General features: G+C 37.1%; 1 protein-coding gene across 1 annotated transcript in view; it reads left to right on the forward strand.

Annotated features, from left to right (window-relative positions):
- Positions 1–14,994, forward strand: part of LOC107719190 (A disintegrin and metalloproteinase with thrombospondin motifs 3-like) — a 106,829-nt gene that overhangs the window by 28,260 nt on the left and 63,575 nt on the right. The gene's annotated exons all lie outside the window — the stretch shown is intronic.

Raw genomic sequence — 14,994 nt, forward strand, 5'->3', positions numbered from 1 at the left:
ACTGAGAAACAAAATAATTTCAACACTGTAAATAATGATAGCAGCATTAACGTTCAGTTTCATGTTATTTAACGGCATATAATTTTATATGCCGAGCCTGGTAATCCCAGGAGAGTACCCAGACAAGTAATTGTACATTGAAATGCTGACAACTAAACACAATCGTAACTGTTGCTAACGTTAGCTAGTTACTGATGCTATCTCGTAAACGACATCATAAATGTACTCTTGATAATAAATACAGGTAACTTACCTTCATAGTCATGAACACATTTTTAAAACACTTATAATATGTTGTTATAAATGTTGTTGCACATGCATCACTGTCTGTATATTACTTTTCATTGTTAAAGTCATTTGTTGTTTGCAGTTGTTTTTATTAAAATGATTTTAATGCATTTGCAGAGTCATACATTTTAATTTTTGCTTATCAGATGGACAATTAAGCATTTACCCAGTGGTGTATAAAGTACCTGAAAGCCATACTCAAGTAAAAGTACAGATATCTTACTAAATGACTTTGGTTGAAGTTACCGTTTAGAATATTACTTGAGTAAAAGTCTTAAAGTATGTGATATTTATTGTACTTAAATACGAAAAGTATATTTTTTAATCTTTAAGCTTGAGTAGCAAGATTGTGTTCAGTTTTAACTCTTTCTTCCATTTTGTATTTTTGGGTAAGAATAAGAAGCACTTCATCTGGTACTTAATGTCTTTCATTCCAACATAAGAAAATATTTCTGGAATCTGCATCTGAAATAGCATTTAGATGTATTTACACAGTTTATGTATCTCAGAGGGGACATGGATTCATTTAAACTGCACTTACAGATGCATTTACAACAATTTGCATGTTTTGTTTTTTAACATAAAACGTTGAATACTGATATTTGAAATAATTTAAAACATGAAAAAAATTGTCGAAATGTGAAATTAAAACTGCCAGTAGGTGTCAGCAAGTGACTGTTAATGAGTGAGTCATTGAGATTCAACCGATTCATTCAAACGACTGATTCATTCAGAAACAAAGCATTTGACTGTGTTAATGAGTGAATCACTGAATCATTTATTCAACCGATTAGTTCAAAAAGCTGATTCATTCAATAAATAAACACTGTCCATTGCTTACAGACACAAAACAGTTCTGTGATCTTTGTTTGGAACTATTTTCGTTGGCAAAATTGAGCAAAAACAAGCAATATTACCTCTAAAATGTAAGTCACTTATTGCTAACTTTACTGAACTTGCGCGGTTGTGCGCGCACTTGTTTTCACATGAGCAAAGGTGTTTTTAGGAGTCTAACTTGCAGACGACTGATTCGTCAAACCTGCTTTCCTGCAGTCCGTGTTCTTCTGACTTCTTTTTTGACTATTTTGTAGTAGCCTAAGTAACAAATATGCTTCGGGGAAATGAATCGGAGTAAAAGTATACATTTTAATTAGGAAATGTAGTGGAGTAAAAGTAAAAGTTGGCTGAAATATAAAAACTCAGTAAAGTACAGAGACTCCCAAAAAATACTTAAGTACAGTAACGAAGTATTATTACTTCATTACATTACACCACTGCATTTACCTGAACTTGAGCTACAAATTTATTAAAAATTCACATTTTAATTTTACTGTCAATGGACAAATAAATATTTATTTGAACTTTATCTTCAAGTTTAGTAAAACTTCACATATTACTTTTTAATCAAATTATTAAGTCTCTAAAATTGAGAGTTCTCTAGTAAAGTGCAGATGTAGCCAAATATATAAGCAATGGCTCCACCATTACAAGAACAGCAGCGTATAGTGAGAAATAGATTATAGTCATTACTTTTAGAAATAATTGGAATGGATTATTAAAAAATATATATTGATGGGATTTTTTTCAGTAATCTATTAGTCTGCATTTATATTGTGTGCATCTTGACTAGCCATATTTTTGTCCCATGCTAGTATTACCGTCGATTGGAGTTTAGATAGTAAATCACGCACCGCTCACTTTACAATCACTAGAAAGCTGTCACTCATCTCAGTTCATGATCTCACAACGTTCCATTAAAATCAATAAAGTTGTCTACACTGCATAATGAATCTCTTACTTATGTTGTGTCTTTAATGCGAGAGGATTAGAGCAGGGTTGCCAGGTTTTCAAAACAAAACCCACCCAATTGCTACACCAAACTATCCCAGAACTAGCCCAATCGCATTCCGGGGGCTAAAATACACGTAAAATACATGTTTTTGGTAGGGTTCCCCTGGTAAAATTCGCATTCCAGGGGCTTAATATCACATTATTGGGGTTGCTTCAACCCGCGGACATGGAAAACAACCCATGGCAACAGTGTTAAAGTGGCCCAATTCCACAGGAAAATCGCGGACTTGGCAACACTGGATTAGAGTGAGCAGGCAGCACTTTTGAACAAAAACTGCAGCGTTTTGAGCGGTGACTTATTCTAACACTTCTGATTGGCCACTGCATTGTAGATCAACAAACGTGTGTGATTGGCTAAGTTTCTTAACGCTGCAAAAACACGCTGTAAAAAGGACAATTTCACGTTCTCTGGAGCAGAGTCTCAAAAACAATGGAGCATTTGCTAAATCTGTTTCAAGAATATTATATTACATTATTATCTGAGGGTGTCCTTGCTTTCGTTTCAGGGTGCTTATATTTATATTTTACTTTATGATGATTTTTACCCATGTTTTTACTTTTTTAACAAAAAAATATTTGTGATCAAATATTAATTCATGGACCCCCTGTAGTATCGCTGCATGGACGCCCTAGAGGTTGCGGACCCCCGGTTGAAGACCCTTGATTTAAATACTTAACTAGTTAACTACAAATTAAGTAAGTTCATTATTAATGATATAACAATTAAATAATAATGCATTGAATATTTTTAAATATTTTTAGATTTAATTTAAAAACTAAATTTTTAAGTTTTATATTCAACTGTAGAAGCTGCTAAATACATTCAGCCAACAGACTTGTTGCTGTTGTAGTTTTGTTACTCTGAATTTAGTCTGAATCACTTAATGCACAGCTCTGTTTTTTGCCATCGGCTCATCAGATGTTTTATTTTGGATTCACTCGCTTTTGTCATTCCTGAAACTGTATACGTGGACGTTTGGTCCTCTTAGACAAATAAAACCTTTCTTCAATTTGTGAATGGATTATGTAGAGAAACTAAGCAAAGGGCACAGCTGATTTTGACAGTTGACCGGAAATGACTGAGCTGGCTTATATAAAACCAGGAAGTAAACTTGTATATAGTCAATTGCTTGTGATTTGTTCATTTGTTCTTATTAACTGACTGTTCACTTAACTTTAATGATAGACTTTATATTTGTTATGCTTGTCACATTTGCTGTGTTATGAAAATTAGAATTAATAATTGTAAAATTGAATTGGTATCTAAAATTTTGGTCCTCATGTAATTTATTAGAATAAAAGATAACATGGGTCGAACAAAACAAAACAAAACAAAACAAAACAAAACAAAAAATGATAACAGCAACTATTTTTTGAGGCAGGGCCAGTGAAAATATTAACAGGGTAAGTAAAAATGAAAGAAATTCTTTCTTTCTTTCTTTCAAGCTTTTGAATGAATAGTAGAGCAAGAAAGTGTTTGTTGGGAGCAGATACATTTTTCTAGATATTTTTTCCCAAAGTGTTTTATTGAAACCAGGAAAAGGAAAAATTGAGCAGATAAATCAATTTATATTTTTTTCCAAGCTTTTGAATGAGTAGTAGAGCTAAGGAAATTGTTTATTTGGAGCAGATAAATTCCTTTACCATGTTTTGAAAATACATTTTATATTGCCTTTTGCTAAAATAGATTCAAATTCATCATAGCACGTTTTAGAAATGTACGGCGTACTAAAGCATGCCAGAAAGTCTGAAGTCAGACATTCTTTGTAGGTGGGCCTGCCCATATTGCTGAACAGCATCTTCCCAACCAGATCACACAAACCTTTTTAACAAACCACCATCAGGGCGTGTGAATGACTGACAGCACTTTCAATTCACAGCCTTTTTTTTTTTTTGTTTAAGTAATTTTATAATCATGTTCGAACAGTGGGAAGCTCTGGGAAGTCAAGCCCTTTGTGCGGTCGTGACCTTTTGAGATTTCCTCTCAATTCAGTCCCTTCTAAGGAGTCAAGTGCTTGTGTGGTAGTACCGGTTGCCATGGCGATGGAGTAGCATTCCATTGTCCCAGGTGGGAAACATGCCATAGGCAGAGATGATTACGCTCTCATTCCTGTTGCTTAGATAATCACAGCATGCTACTGATAAGATGAGGAAAGGTCTTCTCTATTTGGGCAGTGGACCTTGAAGTTATTGCCATTATCACACCTATTGTGACATCTCACGTACTACTTGTAAAACCTGACAATGTTCAGCTGTATGTGAATTCCGTAAACGACGTATGTTCCATTTACATAGACAAAGGTTTGGGTGATAGTTCACCCAAAAATGAAAATTTTCTGTTAAATTGCTCACCCTCAGGCAATCAGAGATGTAGGTGACTTTTTTTTCTTCAGTAGAACAGTAAAGAATCAGAAACCGTGGTCCTTGGTGATTCATAAAATGCAAGTCAATGGCTACCATCACTTTGAGAGTCAAAAAAGTATATAAAGAAACACAAAAGTAATACCCTTGGCTCCTGATGACATATTGAGGTGTTATGAAGTGAAACGATCGGTCTGTGCAAGAAACTGAATATTATTTACAACATTATTATTACCTGTAATCCATAACCTTTGGCAAACGGTCCGGAATGATGTCCAGTTTGCTAATGAATCATTCCTTTGAACCCATTCTTTTAAGTGCACTGGATGAACCAGTTTACCAAATCAAAATAAACGGTCTGAAACAGTTTGCGGCTCAAGCTGCACAGATCTACAAGTTACTCATTGAAATCTCACTTTTGTATATGATTAGGGTTGGGAATCGAAAATCGATTCCGATTCCTGAATCGGATACTTAAAGTCAGGAATCGGATACTTGTTGTCAAATTAAAATTTCGATTCCGCCTTTCAATTCATATGCGCTTTTTTTCCCTTCATCTGTGAGGACCGGTGTTGCGGACCTAGCGATCTGCCAGGACCTTGCTCACTAATGTAACCGCTCCAAAGTTTGGCTACATTTGCGATCAAAAGCCAAAAAAGCTAACGTTAAGTATAATATCTGTGATAGCTAAACCTGTTGCAAGAGAGGTGTCACCACCAACATGACAAAGCACTTTAATAGATCATTAAAGTTCGCAAAGACGATTCAAACACCAACGTTTGTAGTTCAGATATAAACTGTGTGTACGATGTGTATGGTAGCGATTAAAATAGAGTAAATCACCTTTTGAAAGTAATTTGACACTTCAAATGAAGATTTATCGATTACATTGTTACGCCAGTAGGTGGCAAAAAGGGGCTGTTACAATGTATTTGTCTTTGAATCATACAAGAGATTTGTTCAAGAATGCTGATTCATCCAGTAATGAAACAAGTACATCTTGAGTCATTTAATCATTAATTCATTAATTACATGTGATTTTGTTTAGTTGTCTAATGTTTTTTCTTCAGAATCATGAGAGAACCACAACTTCCATTGGGGAAAAAAACCCCCTCAATATATCCAGAATCATGCAGTTCTATTTTGCACACAAACAGCTCTTAAAGAATCCAGTTTTTATGTAGCCTGTTGATTTTTGTTCATGGTAATTCAGCTCCAATAAATGGTTTGCAAAAAAAGAGACACAGGGTTAAATGTTTGATATCATTATTTAATCATATTGGAATCGAAACTGGGAATCGATAAGCAGAATCGGAATCAGAATTGATAAAATTCAAACGATACCCAACCCTATATATGATTCTATGATGCTGGTTTTTGCCAACCCAGTCAGTGCTTCAGTTACTCCCAACAGTAAACTGAACTGAGGAAGCAGTTCCAACTTGGACCGGAGAGTGATGAGCCGGTGATATGCGCATGTGCGCATGTGTCAAGCGAACTGCTGACACTAAAGTTTAGTAAAAACTAGCTAAATTTGACGTTTGCTGATATTTACTCGTTCACAATCCCTACACTGGTGACCCAGATAGCAAAATACACTCGGGCCAGTTTCAGTTAAATTTTCACCTGCCGGAGGCTTACCCTCGGCCCGGCTCCATCTGCCGCACTCGGGCCAGATGCCTGTGTACTCACTGCCCGATCAAGGCCCGAATCAATTCGGCCAGATGCTGCATTCGTTTGAACTGACCTACACTGCCGCATCCGAGCCGGAATCGGCCGTATGTGCACAGTGGCCAGATGTTTCATTTCTATATCTACTGTACTGTTCATTAATATTTCATTTAAAATGAATATCCAGCCAAAACGTTTGCTTTCATTTTAATTATATAGATTATAATATAAATAACATGACATAAATATATAAACATCACATTATTATGAATGCAATTTTAAAATCCAATAAAGAACTCACTTGATCAAGCTGGCATGAGGAAAATTAATTTACACAATAACTTATATACAAAACCATGCAATTACAGGAAAAAAACAGTTATACAATAAGTGTAAACTTACCGAGACTTGCTACTGCCAATACATCCACAACATGCTGCTGTGAGCATGTAAGAAATATTACTGCTGCAAATATAACATTCATGAAATAACCCCCATATAGCGTACATAAATCACCTCGTAGCAGATCTATACAGGTGGAGCTGGGGAAGGTGGAGGGTTTCTGAAGCAAGCTGCAACTGCTACGGAAGCACTATTCATATGGTGCGTTCAATGCAGTGGCCAATCAGAGGCCTTCAGTTGAGCCATCGCTGAAACACCAGAGTTTTTTTGTTCAGTACGCGCACTCGCTGACTGAATTCTGCTCTCTCACAAATTCCCTCATCATAAACAACAAAGTGCAGATGTACGTATGATGTAAGTAGCAGATTCATTCATCAAACAGTGTATAGACAGCTTTACTGATTATAAGGGGAGTCATATACTGTTCCTTGACAATGTAAATGTTCTTTGCTCGCTTTCTCTGCATAATTTATTAGCTGTTTGAATAACTTTGGAAGGTACAGGTAATAAAAATAATAATTTCATTACATCCGTGAACATGATTCGGACATCTCTGGATGGTGAAAACGTCATCTCCCATCGTTCCCCTCTCCTTCATAGCGTCATCAAGCTTCGCCTTTGTTATTGTTTTGAAAATGCAACCTCTAGTGGAGAAAACTTACATATTGTGCCTTTAAAAGTGCAATCAGTAGTTTGATGAAAAAGGTTTAATATATAATAAATATAATTTATTAAGGTTTATTATATAATAAATATAATAATTTATTATAATTTAATAATAAATTATGTCCAAGTTGTTTCTTTTTTGTTGCTCATTTTGTGTTGCACTGGTATTTACATAAAACTTAGAGACAATCATGCTGTATATCGTGCTCACATCTGCCTACACAGTTTAGTCCATAATGAGATCAGCAACAGGCTGACCCTCCCTCAGTGTACGTAATCGAGGCCATGATGTTTTATTTAGTCAAACTCATTCTGTGATGCTGAGCTCTTCTTTAAAAATGCTTGATTACACAGGCTAAAGAATAAATCACCCAAACAATACTCCTTATCTGAGCCATTCTATACAAACAGTTTTGGGTTAATAGTAAGAGTTCACCAAGGCCACGTAATATAAAGTGTCTCTTAAAGGGTCATATGATGTTGCTAAAAAGAACATTATTTTGTGTATTTGGTGTAATGAAATGTGTTTATGCGGTTTAAGGTAAAAAAAACCACATTATTTTCCACATACTGTACATTATTGTTTCTCCTCTATGCCCCGCTTTTCTGAAATGCGTCGATTTTTACAAAGCTCATTGGTCTGAAAAGCGAGGTGTGCTCTGATTGGCCAGCTATCCAGTGCGTTGTGATTGGCCGAATACCTCAAGCATGTGACGGAAATGTTATGCCCCTTAACATATTGTGATGCCGTGTCCCGGAGCGACGAGACAAACAATAAAACCCATTATAAACGAGGCATTTGTTGCATCCAGTGGGGACATAATTACGGATTATAATGACTTATACTGTCTCTTTACACGTTGAGTTGCATCGCGCCGCGTAAACATAAAACCATGTCTGCATTTGTGATCGGAGAAATTACAAACAACAAGCCCTACTCTACACTGACATTTGGGCGCCGTTATGCAAATCTTCCCACATCGTGACGGAGACATGTGGGGGCATGTTTAAACGAGGCGTTTAGGAGGGCGTGGACGAGTCTTAACTTTTATAAAGAATATCTCTTTGGGTTTGAGACTTTAGTCTTTGCAACTTTAGGGATCTTATCTATTCACGAACAGCTTGTAACACTCCAAAGAGAAAGGAAAACTTGAAATCACATCATATGACCCCTTTAATAATTTTTGCTTTCATGCAGATAAATTCCAGCACGTTGAGGACCATATTATAAGCGGGTGGAACAACTCCATTATCGGCTTAACATGGTTACCGCACAGCTTTATCAAAGTGTCTGTGCTGTGGCTGTAATGAATGACAGCAAGGCTCCTAAATGACACAGGAACAATGTGAAGCACAGCTGTGAGATTATAACAGACTTGCCACAGAGTTCTTGCTCTCGATAACAAATCAGAAATTGCCATCGTCATCTAGGTTCAGTCTCCCTCCAAAGACTCTTAGTCATCTGTCTGAAAGGTCATGAGGTCTGGGGGAACAGATAACATCAGGACATTGATGAACCCATTTAGTGTAAATTGCAGACCAGGCTGCTGCAGCCTACTTCGTCTCAGTTGCAGTGCATGTTTCGTTTACTCCTCAGGTGATTTGGCTTTTGTCTCTGACCCGACAGCATCTCAAGGGGTAGATCCAGATTTGGCGAATGGAAAATGGTTGTTTATGTTTGAAACGGAGCCCGCTGAGCTTGAAGGAATTGGGGGAGCCTTCAATACAAACAGCTGAGGAAAATGAAAACAGCCACTTAGACACATAATTCCTCCACGATGCACAAGCGTATGTTGTAAGAAAATGTCAAGCCGAATATAAAAGGTGAGACCGACATAGTAAGATAAAGAGAGTTATCTGAGGACGACTTAACTGAAGATTGAGATATTTTGTTAACCTTAATCCCCTTATCAGTGGTAGTACAACAGTTTTCCCTTTTGCAGTTTAAACTCTTCAGATCTGGACTTTTATTGTCCTTTCTTCATTGCTGTGCCATGTTTTAGCGGATGCACTGAAATGTCGACCATCGAAAACTGAATCTTTATCAGATAATAGAAGCTGTAAATTTCAACCAAAAATGATAATTCTGTCATTGTTTATTCACCCTAATGTGGTTTCAAACCTGTATGACTTTATTTCTTCTGTGGAACACAAATAAAATATATTTTGAAGAATATTTCAACTGTTTTTGACCATACAGCATAAGTCAGTGGGGGTCCTTGCATTGGATCCCCTTGACTTTCACTGTATGAACAAAAAATAAACTGAGAAATGTTTAAAGTTTGTAAATAAATGATATTTCATTTATCTGACCTATCCCTTTAACGTCAAAATAATCATATTACATATAAATGGCAGCTGATGATGATGATACTTTACTAGGAAACAAACAAAACAAAAAAACAATTACAGTTGAACATATTGTGGTCAAAATTCAAACACAGTATACCAAATTGAGTTTGCTCTTCCAAATTGTGTAGACTATTTTAAAATCTAACACCATTGTGTTAATTTTTCAGTTTACTCCTCATAGCTTTTTGGTGTTGCCTTTTAGCCCATAGGATCCACATTTATTTTTTTGGCCAAAAATATACTAGTCTTTTTTCACAGTTTCAGATTTTTCATCAGGCTGGATGAGATAACGTTAGTATTTAAGGCTAGTAGTCTGCATAACAGGGGCCATTTTACTATAGGTTCTAAAACTTATTGCCCATCTGTTGTCTCCAATGCTTTAGACCTTGAATTCACTTAGTGAAAGCTACACAAGCAAGGTCAGTTGGCTTTTCTCACAGAATAGGTATCAACAAAGTAAAGCTATGTGTTTAAGCAGCGAAGGCAAGAGGCTAAATTGTGAGTAATGACATCCCTTGAAGAGCCATTCCATAATCCACTCCTCTTCCATTGTGCTGTCAAAGACATCAACATAAATATTTTCCCACACCAGGAATAAAAGGCTTTAAAGTGCCTTTTCATTGGACTAAATAGAAACTTAGATTCTTTCCCAGCCCATATAATCACAGTAAAAACCCACCGCTGACATATGAAGACACACAAGCAAGTCAGATTTGCACCAGCAATTCTGAATAGGAAGTTCTTAGAGTGTTAATTGGTATAAATAACGTCATAGGAGATGATTTTTGCATTTGCCTGGGACGTCTGGCGTCAACTTAAAACACTGTAGTTTAGCTGATTAGCAGTCTTTAGCCGTCTGTGTGCAATTGCCAGAGATTTCATCATGATGCTCTTGAACATTTCTTGTTCAGGGATCTTAGCAAAGTAGATGATAAAAGCAAGGTTTTGTTATTTAGCCAAATTCTTATATTCACAAGGTAGAAAACATTTTTTAGGCTTTCAGTCTTTTTCAAAAATAAGCAAATGGACTTTTGATGTTCTCGCGTATGTAGTCTTCTAGCCACTTTAATAATTAACCCTTTCTAAATACTCCTGCCCTTTTCTGTTATAAATTAGAATACAAGTGGGCAACCAAAGGGATTTGATGAAGTTGCCATGAAAATACTGTGGTCCATTGCCAGATGAAACAGGGCTTCTAGCATCACTTGCTGGCCAATGCAAATGTCATGTATAAGAAAACCTAGAGCCCTTTGAGACAAGTATTGCCAGTTACAGCACTTCTATTGCATAATAGAATATGGCGCACATAATAAATATGTCTTTAAGTACGTCTTTAACAAGTGTAATAGCAACATGCCTTTGTGCATGTTGCTATTACATGCCATGTTTTTTTTAAATTAAATGCTTTAGCTGAAGCAGAAACTATAAACGTACACATGCTGATATTATCATATTGAATAAAGAAAATAAATGAATTTGGCTTTTGGTTTCCATAATTCTTCCTGCAGGTTTGTACCATGACTGACTCTGATCCTTGAGTCAAAGAACGAATTAGGTGCTTCCATCAGTTATTCTTGGCTAAAGCCTCCTTTTGTAACGAAATATTAATGTTTAATTCAACCCTGCATGATGGGAAATGGGTTCCTCAGCTGAGGAGCTACTCACATTTATTAAACTTAAAGCCACACAATGAATTCTGATAAATGGCTAATGCAAAGTTAAAAAAATGAGCACATGAATATCAGCCATTGCTCTCCTTTAGCAATGTGCACATCTTCTCAAGATTTAATTGAAACCTCCCGACTGAGCTTCATCTGCCAAGCTTGGCCTTTTCATCAGAGAGACAGAGAGGTATGTGCAGCCCCCCAATTCTCCATCAGGGACCCTTTATTTTCGAAGTTCAACTCCAGCCAGTCAAGAGGAGAATATTGTGTCTTATGTTTGGCCAATTGACACAATTATCCTCTCAAATGAATTGTTCTGTGAAATAAATCACATCTTCTGTGCACATCTTCTCAAGATTTAATTGAAACCTCCCGACTGAGCTTCATCTGCCAAGCTTGGCCTTTTCATCCGAGAGACAGAGAGGTATGTGCAGCCCCCCAATTCTCCATCAGGGACCCTTTCTTTTCGAAGTTCAACTCCAGCCAGTCAAGAGGAGAATATTGTGTCTTATGTTTGGCCAATTGACACAATTATCCTCTCAGATGAATTGTTCTGTGAAATAAATCATTCAGACACTGTTCTTTCCATATTCCCTTTAGAAAATAAGCCGTAATAGTTGATGCATTTATTCCATGAGCCATTGTTATAATTATCCTCCAGTCTTGGCTCTGAAGTGTGTCAAGTTGAGCAAAACCTTGTGAGAGCATTTTCACATCATTTGAATGTGCCATTAGAGTCAGGAAGTTTCTCTGTGAGTCTCCGTTCCATTGAATCACCCCTTTGCCGTGCCATCTGGCAGTCAAACAGGACTGGCTTTATTACCATTCCACAATACCCGTCTTCTTTCCTGTCTGTGCAAGGTTTGCTGGAATTAGACACCAGCAAATTGACAAAATTCTTAGAATTCTTGGCCTGCAGAATGATGTCATAACCGCAGTGTATTTTATTCCATGAGTAATTTATTAACAGAAATAAAATAACAGAGGGAAATCTTCAAGGGCTGGCAGAGATCATGCCCCGTGACTGGGGTTATCATCCAAGAATGTATTCCTCTTGAGATACTAATGCTGTGGATATATTATACAGTGAGTTTCTTTTCATGTCCCTACTTATATAGCTTCTGGCATTTATGCTGTTTTAAAGGAGTAAAAACCACAGGCAGTAATAGTGTGCATTTGTGCTGTTATCAGCTGGTTTACTCTATTGAAAGGTCTGAATGTAAATGGACTGTTGTAAATGTTTATTCTGGAGTTAATATTTTTTATGGACTAATGTTTATCATGTTCAGCTCTCAATGCTTATTTTTCTTATTTTTAATGTTTTAAAGGGTTAGTTCACCCCAAAATGAAAATGATGTAAATTACTCACCCTCATGACGTTCCAAACCCGTAAGACCTTCGTTCATCTTCGGAACACGAGTTAAGATAGTTTTGATGAAATGTGAGAGCTCTCAGACCCTGCATAGACAGCAACGCAACTGTAATGTTCCCAGGTCCAGAAACGTAGTAAGGACATCGGTAAAACAGTCCATGTGACATCAGTGGCTCAACTTCAGTTTTGCGAAACTACGAGAATACTTTTTGAGCGCAAAGAAAACAAAAATAACAATTTATTTAACAATTCTTCTCCCCCGAGTTACGTCTTCCGCCATTTTGGAGAGTACCCAAGAGCGTAATTGACATAATCAGCGTTGTTTACGCTTAGGGGAAAGCGCGTGTATGCATTGTGATACTCTCTAAAATGGCGGAAGACGTAACTCAGGGTAGAAGAATTGTTGAATAAATTGTTATTTTTGTTTTCTTTGCGCTCAAAAAAGTATTCTCGTAGCTTCGCAAAATGAAGTTGAGCCACTGATTCCCCGAACGTAAACAACGCTGATTACGTCGATTACGCTCTTGGGTACTCTCCAAAATGGCGGAAGACTTAACTCGGGGGAGAAGAATTTTTAAATACATTTTTATTTGTTTTCTTTGCGCTCAAAAAGTATTCTCGTAGCTTCGCAAAACTGAAGTTGAGCCACTGATGTCACATGGACTGTTTTACCGATGTCCTTACTACGTTTCTGGACCTGGGAACATTACAGTTGCGTTGCTGTCTATGCAGGGTCTGAGAGCTCTCACATTTCATCAAAAATATCTTAATTTGTGTTCTGAAGATGAACGAAAGTCTTAAGGGTTTGGAACGACATGAGGGTGAGTAATTAATGACAGAATTTTCATTTTTGGGTGAACTATCCCTTTAATGTTTGCTTTCTAGCGGAAGTTTTACTTTTTGTTTGCACCTGGTTTAACTTATTCAAGGCTTAATATTTGGGCTTAGCTGCATTTCCGTCAAAGTGGCCACATCTGTTCTTGTTTTGGAGAGGCAAAGAACTTTGTGGCCTGTTTCTCTCGCTTTCTATGTGTGTATGTGTGTCTGGGGTGTTTACATCTGGGCTGTTAAGAGGTCATCCCCATGGGCCATTCCATGCTGGAAAACAAAGCGTAACAGGCAATAGAAGTGGCACAGTGTCTCTATGTAGTCATCAAATATGACATCCCAGGATCCTTCAAGCTTCCTGCTGTCACTGAAGCATAATGGACAGTATTTGTGGAGGATTTCACACCATATGAGGTTTTCATCCTCATGAATGAATTATAGACATTCATTCTTTCACTTTCATGGTGCGCTGTGTATGGCTGGCAGAAAGCCTTTGAGAGCTGAACCCACTGACACCACCTGTTTTTCTATTATATTTACAGCATAAACAACAATATATCAGCATGACAGGAAAGTGTTCTCCTCTTTCCTCTCTTGACTGTGAAGGATATTGTTCTTTGAGACAGCGGTGAGATTTAGATGTCAAATATCCTGTCAGTTTCACGGATATTTGAAATGATGTCATGGCAGCTTGAGTATACTTCAGATTTCTGTGAAAAGGATAATACATGTAAACTGTATCACTTGAGCAAGAGTGCTGTTTTGCATAATATTGTGTGATTACCTTTGCCTATGGTCGAATCACAGTATAATAGTTCCTGTATTAAATGAAGGCCCGCCTTCTGAAACACGAAATGTGCTGTGATTGGTTAGCTGGGCCAGTGTGTGCTGTGATTGGTTAGCTGGGCCAGTGTGTGCTGTGATTGGTTAGCTGGGCCAGTGTGTGCTGTGATTGGTTAGCTGGGCCAGTGTGTGCTGTGATTGGTTAGCTGGGCCAGTGTGTGTTGTGATTGGCAGCACTCTGCGCCTGGTTGGGAAATGGCATGCCCCTTATCATAGCCGCCTGCTGCGAGCTTCAGTGTAAATATTGCATCAAAATCAAATCAATTTGAGCATGATTTAAACCCGGATGATTGTAACCATTCTAAGTTAGTCTGCCTTTGGAAAGCTAGCGTGTCTCCGACATAGTGATAACCAGTGGTGTAATTTAACAAAGTAATAATACTTCGCTACAGTACTTAAGTATTTTTTGGGAGTATCTGTACTTTACTTGAGTTTTTATATTTCAGCCAACTTTTACTTTTACTTCACTACATTTCCTAATTAAAATGTATACTTTTACTCCGATACATTTCCCCGAAGCATATTCGTTACTTACTACAAAATAGTCAGAAGTCAGAAGAACACGGACTGCAGGAAAGCAGGTTTGACCACTGATATACACATATATCTATACACACACACACACACACACACATATGCGTATATATACTGTATATATATATATATACAGGTGCATCTCAATAAATTAGAACGTCG

Source organism: Sinocyclocheilus rhinocerous, unplaced genomic scaffold (assembly GCF_001515625.1).
Source record: "Sinocyclocheilus rhinocerous isolate Xijiao unplaced genomic scaffold, SAMN03320098_v1.1 scaffold1172, whole genome shotgun sequence".
Lineage (NCBI taxonomy): Eukaryota > Metazoa > Chordata > Actinopteri > Cypriniformes > Cyprinidae > Sinocyclocheilus > Sinocyclocheilus rhinocerous.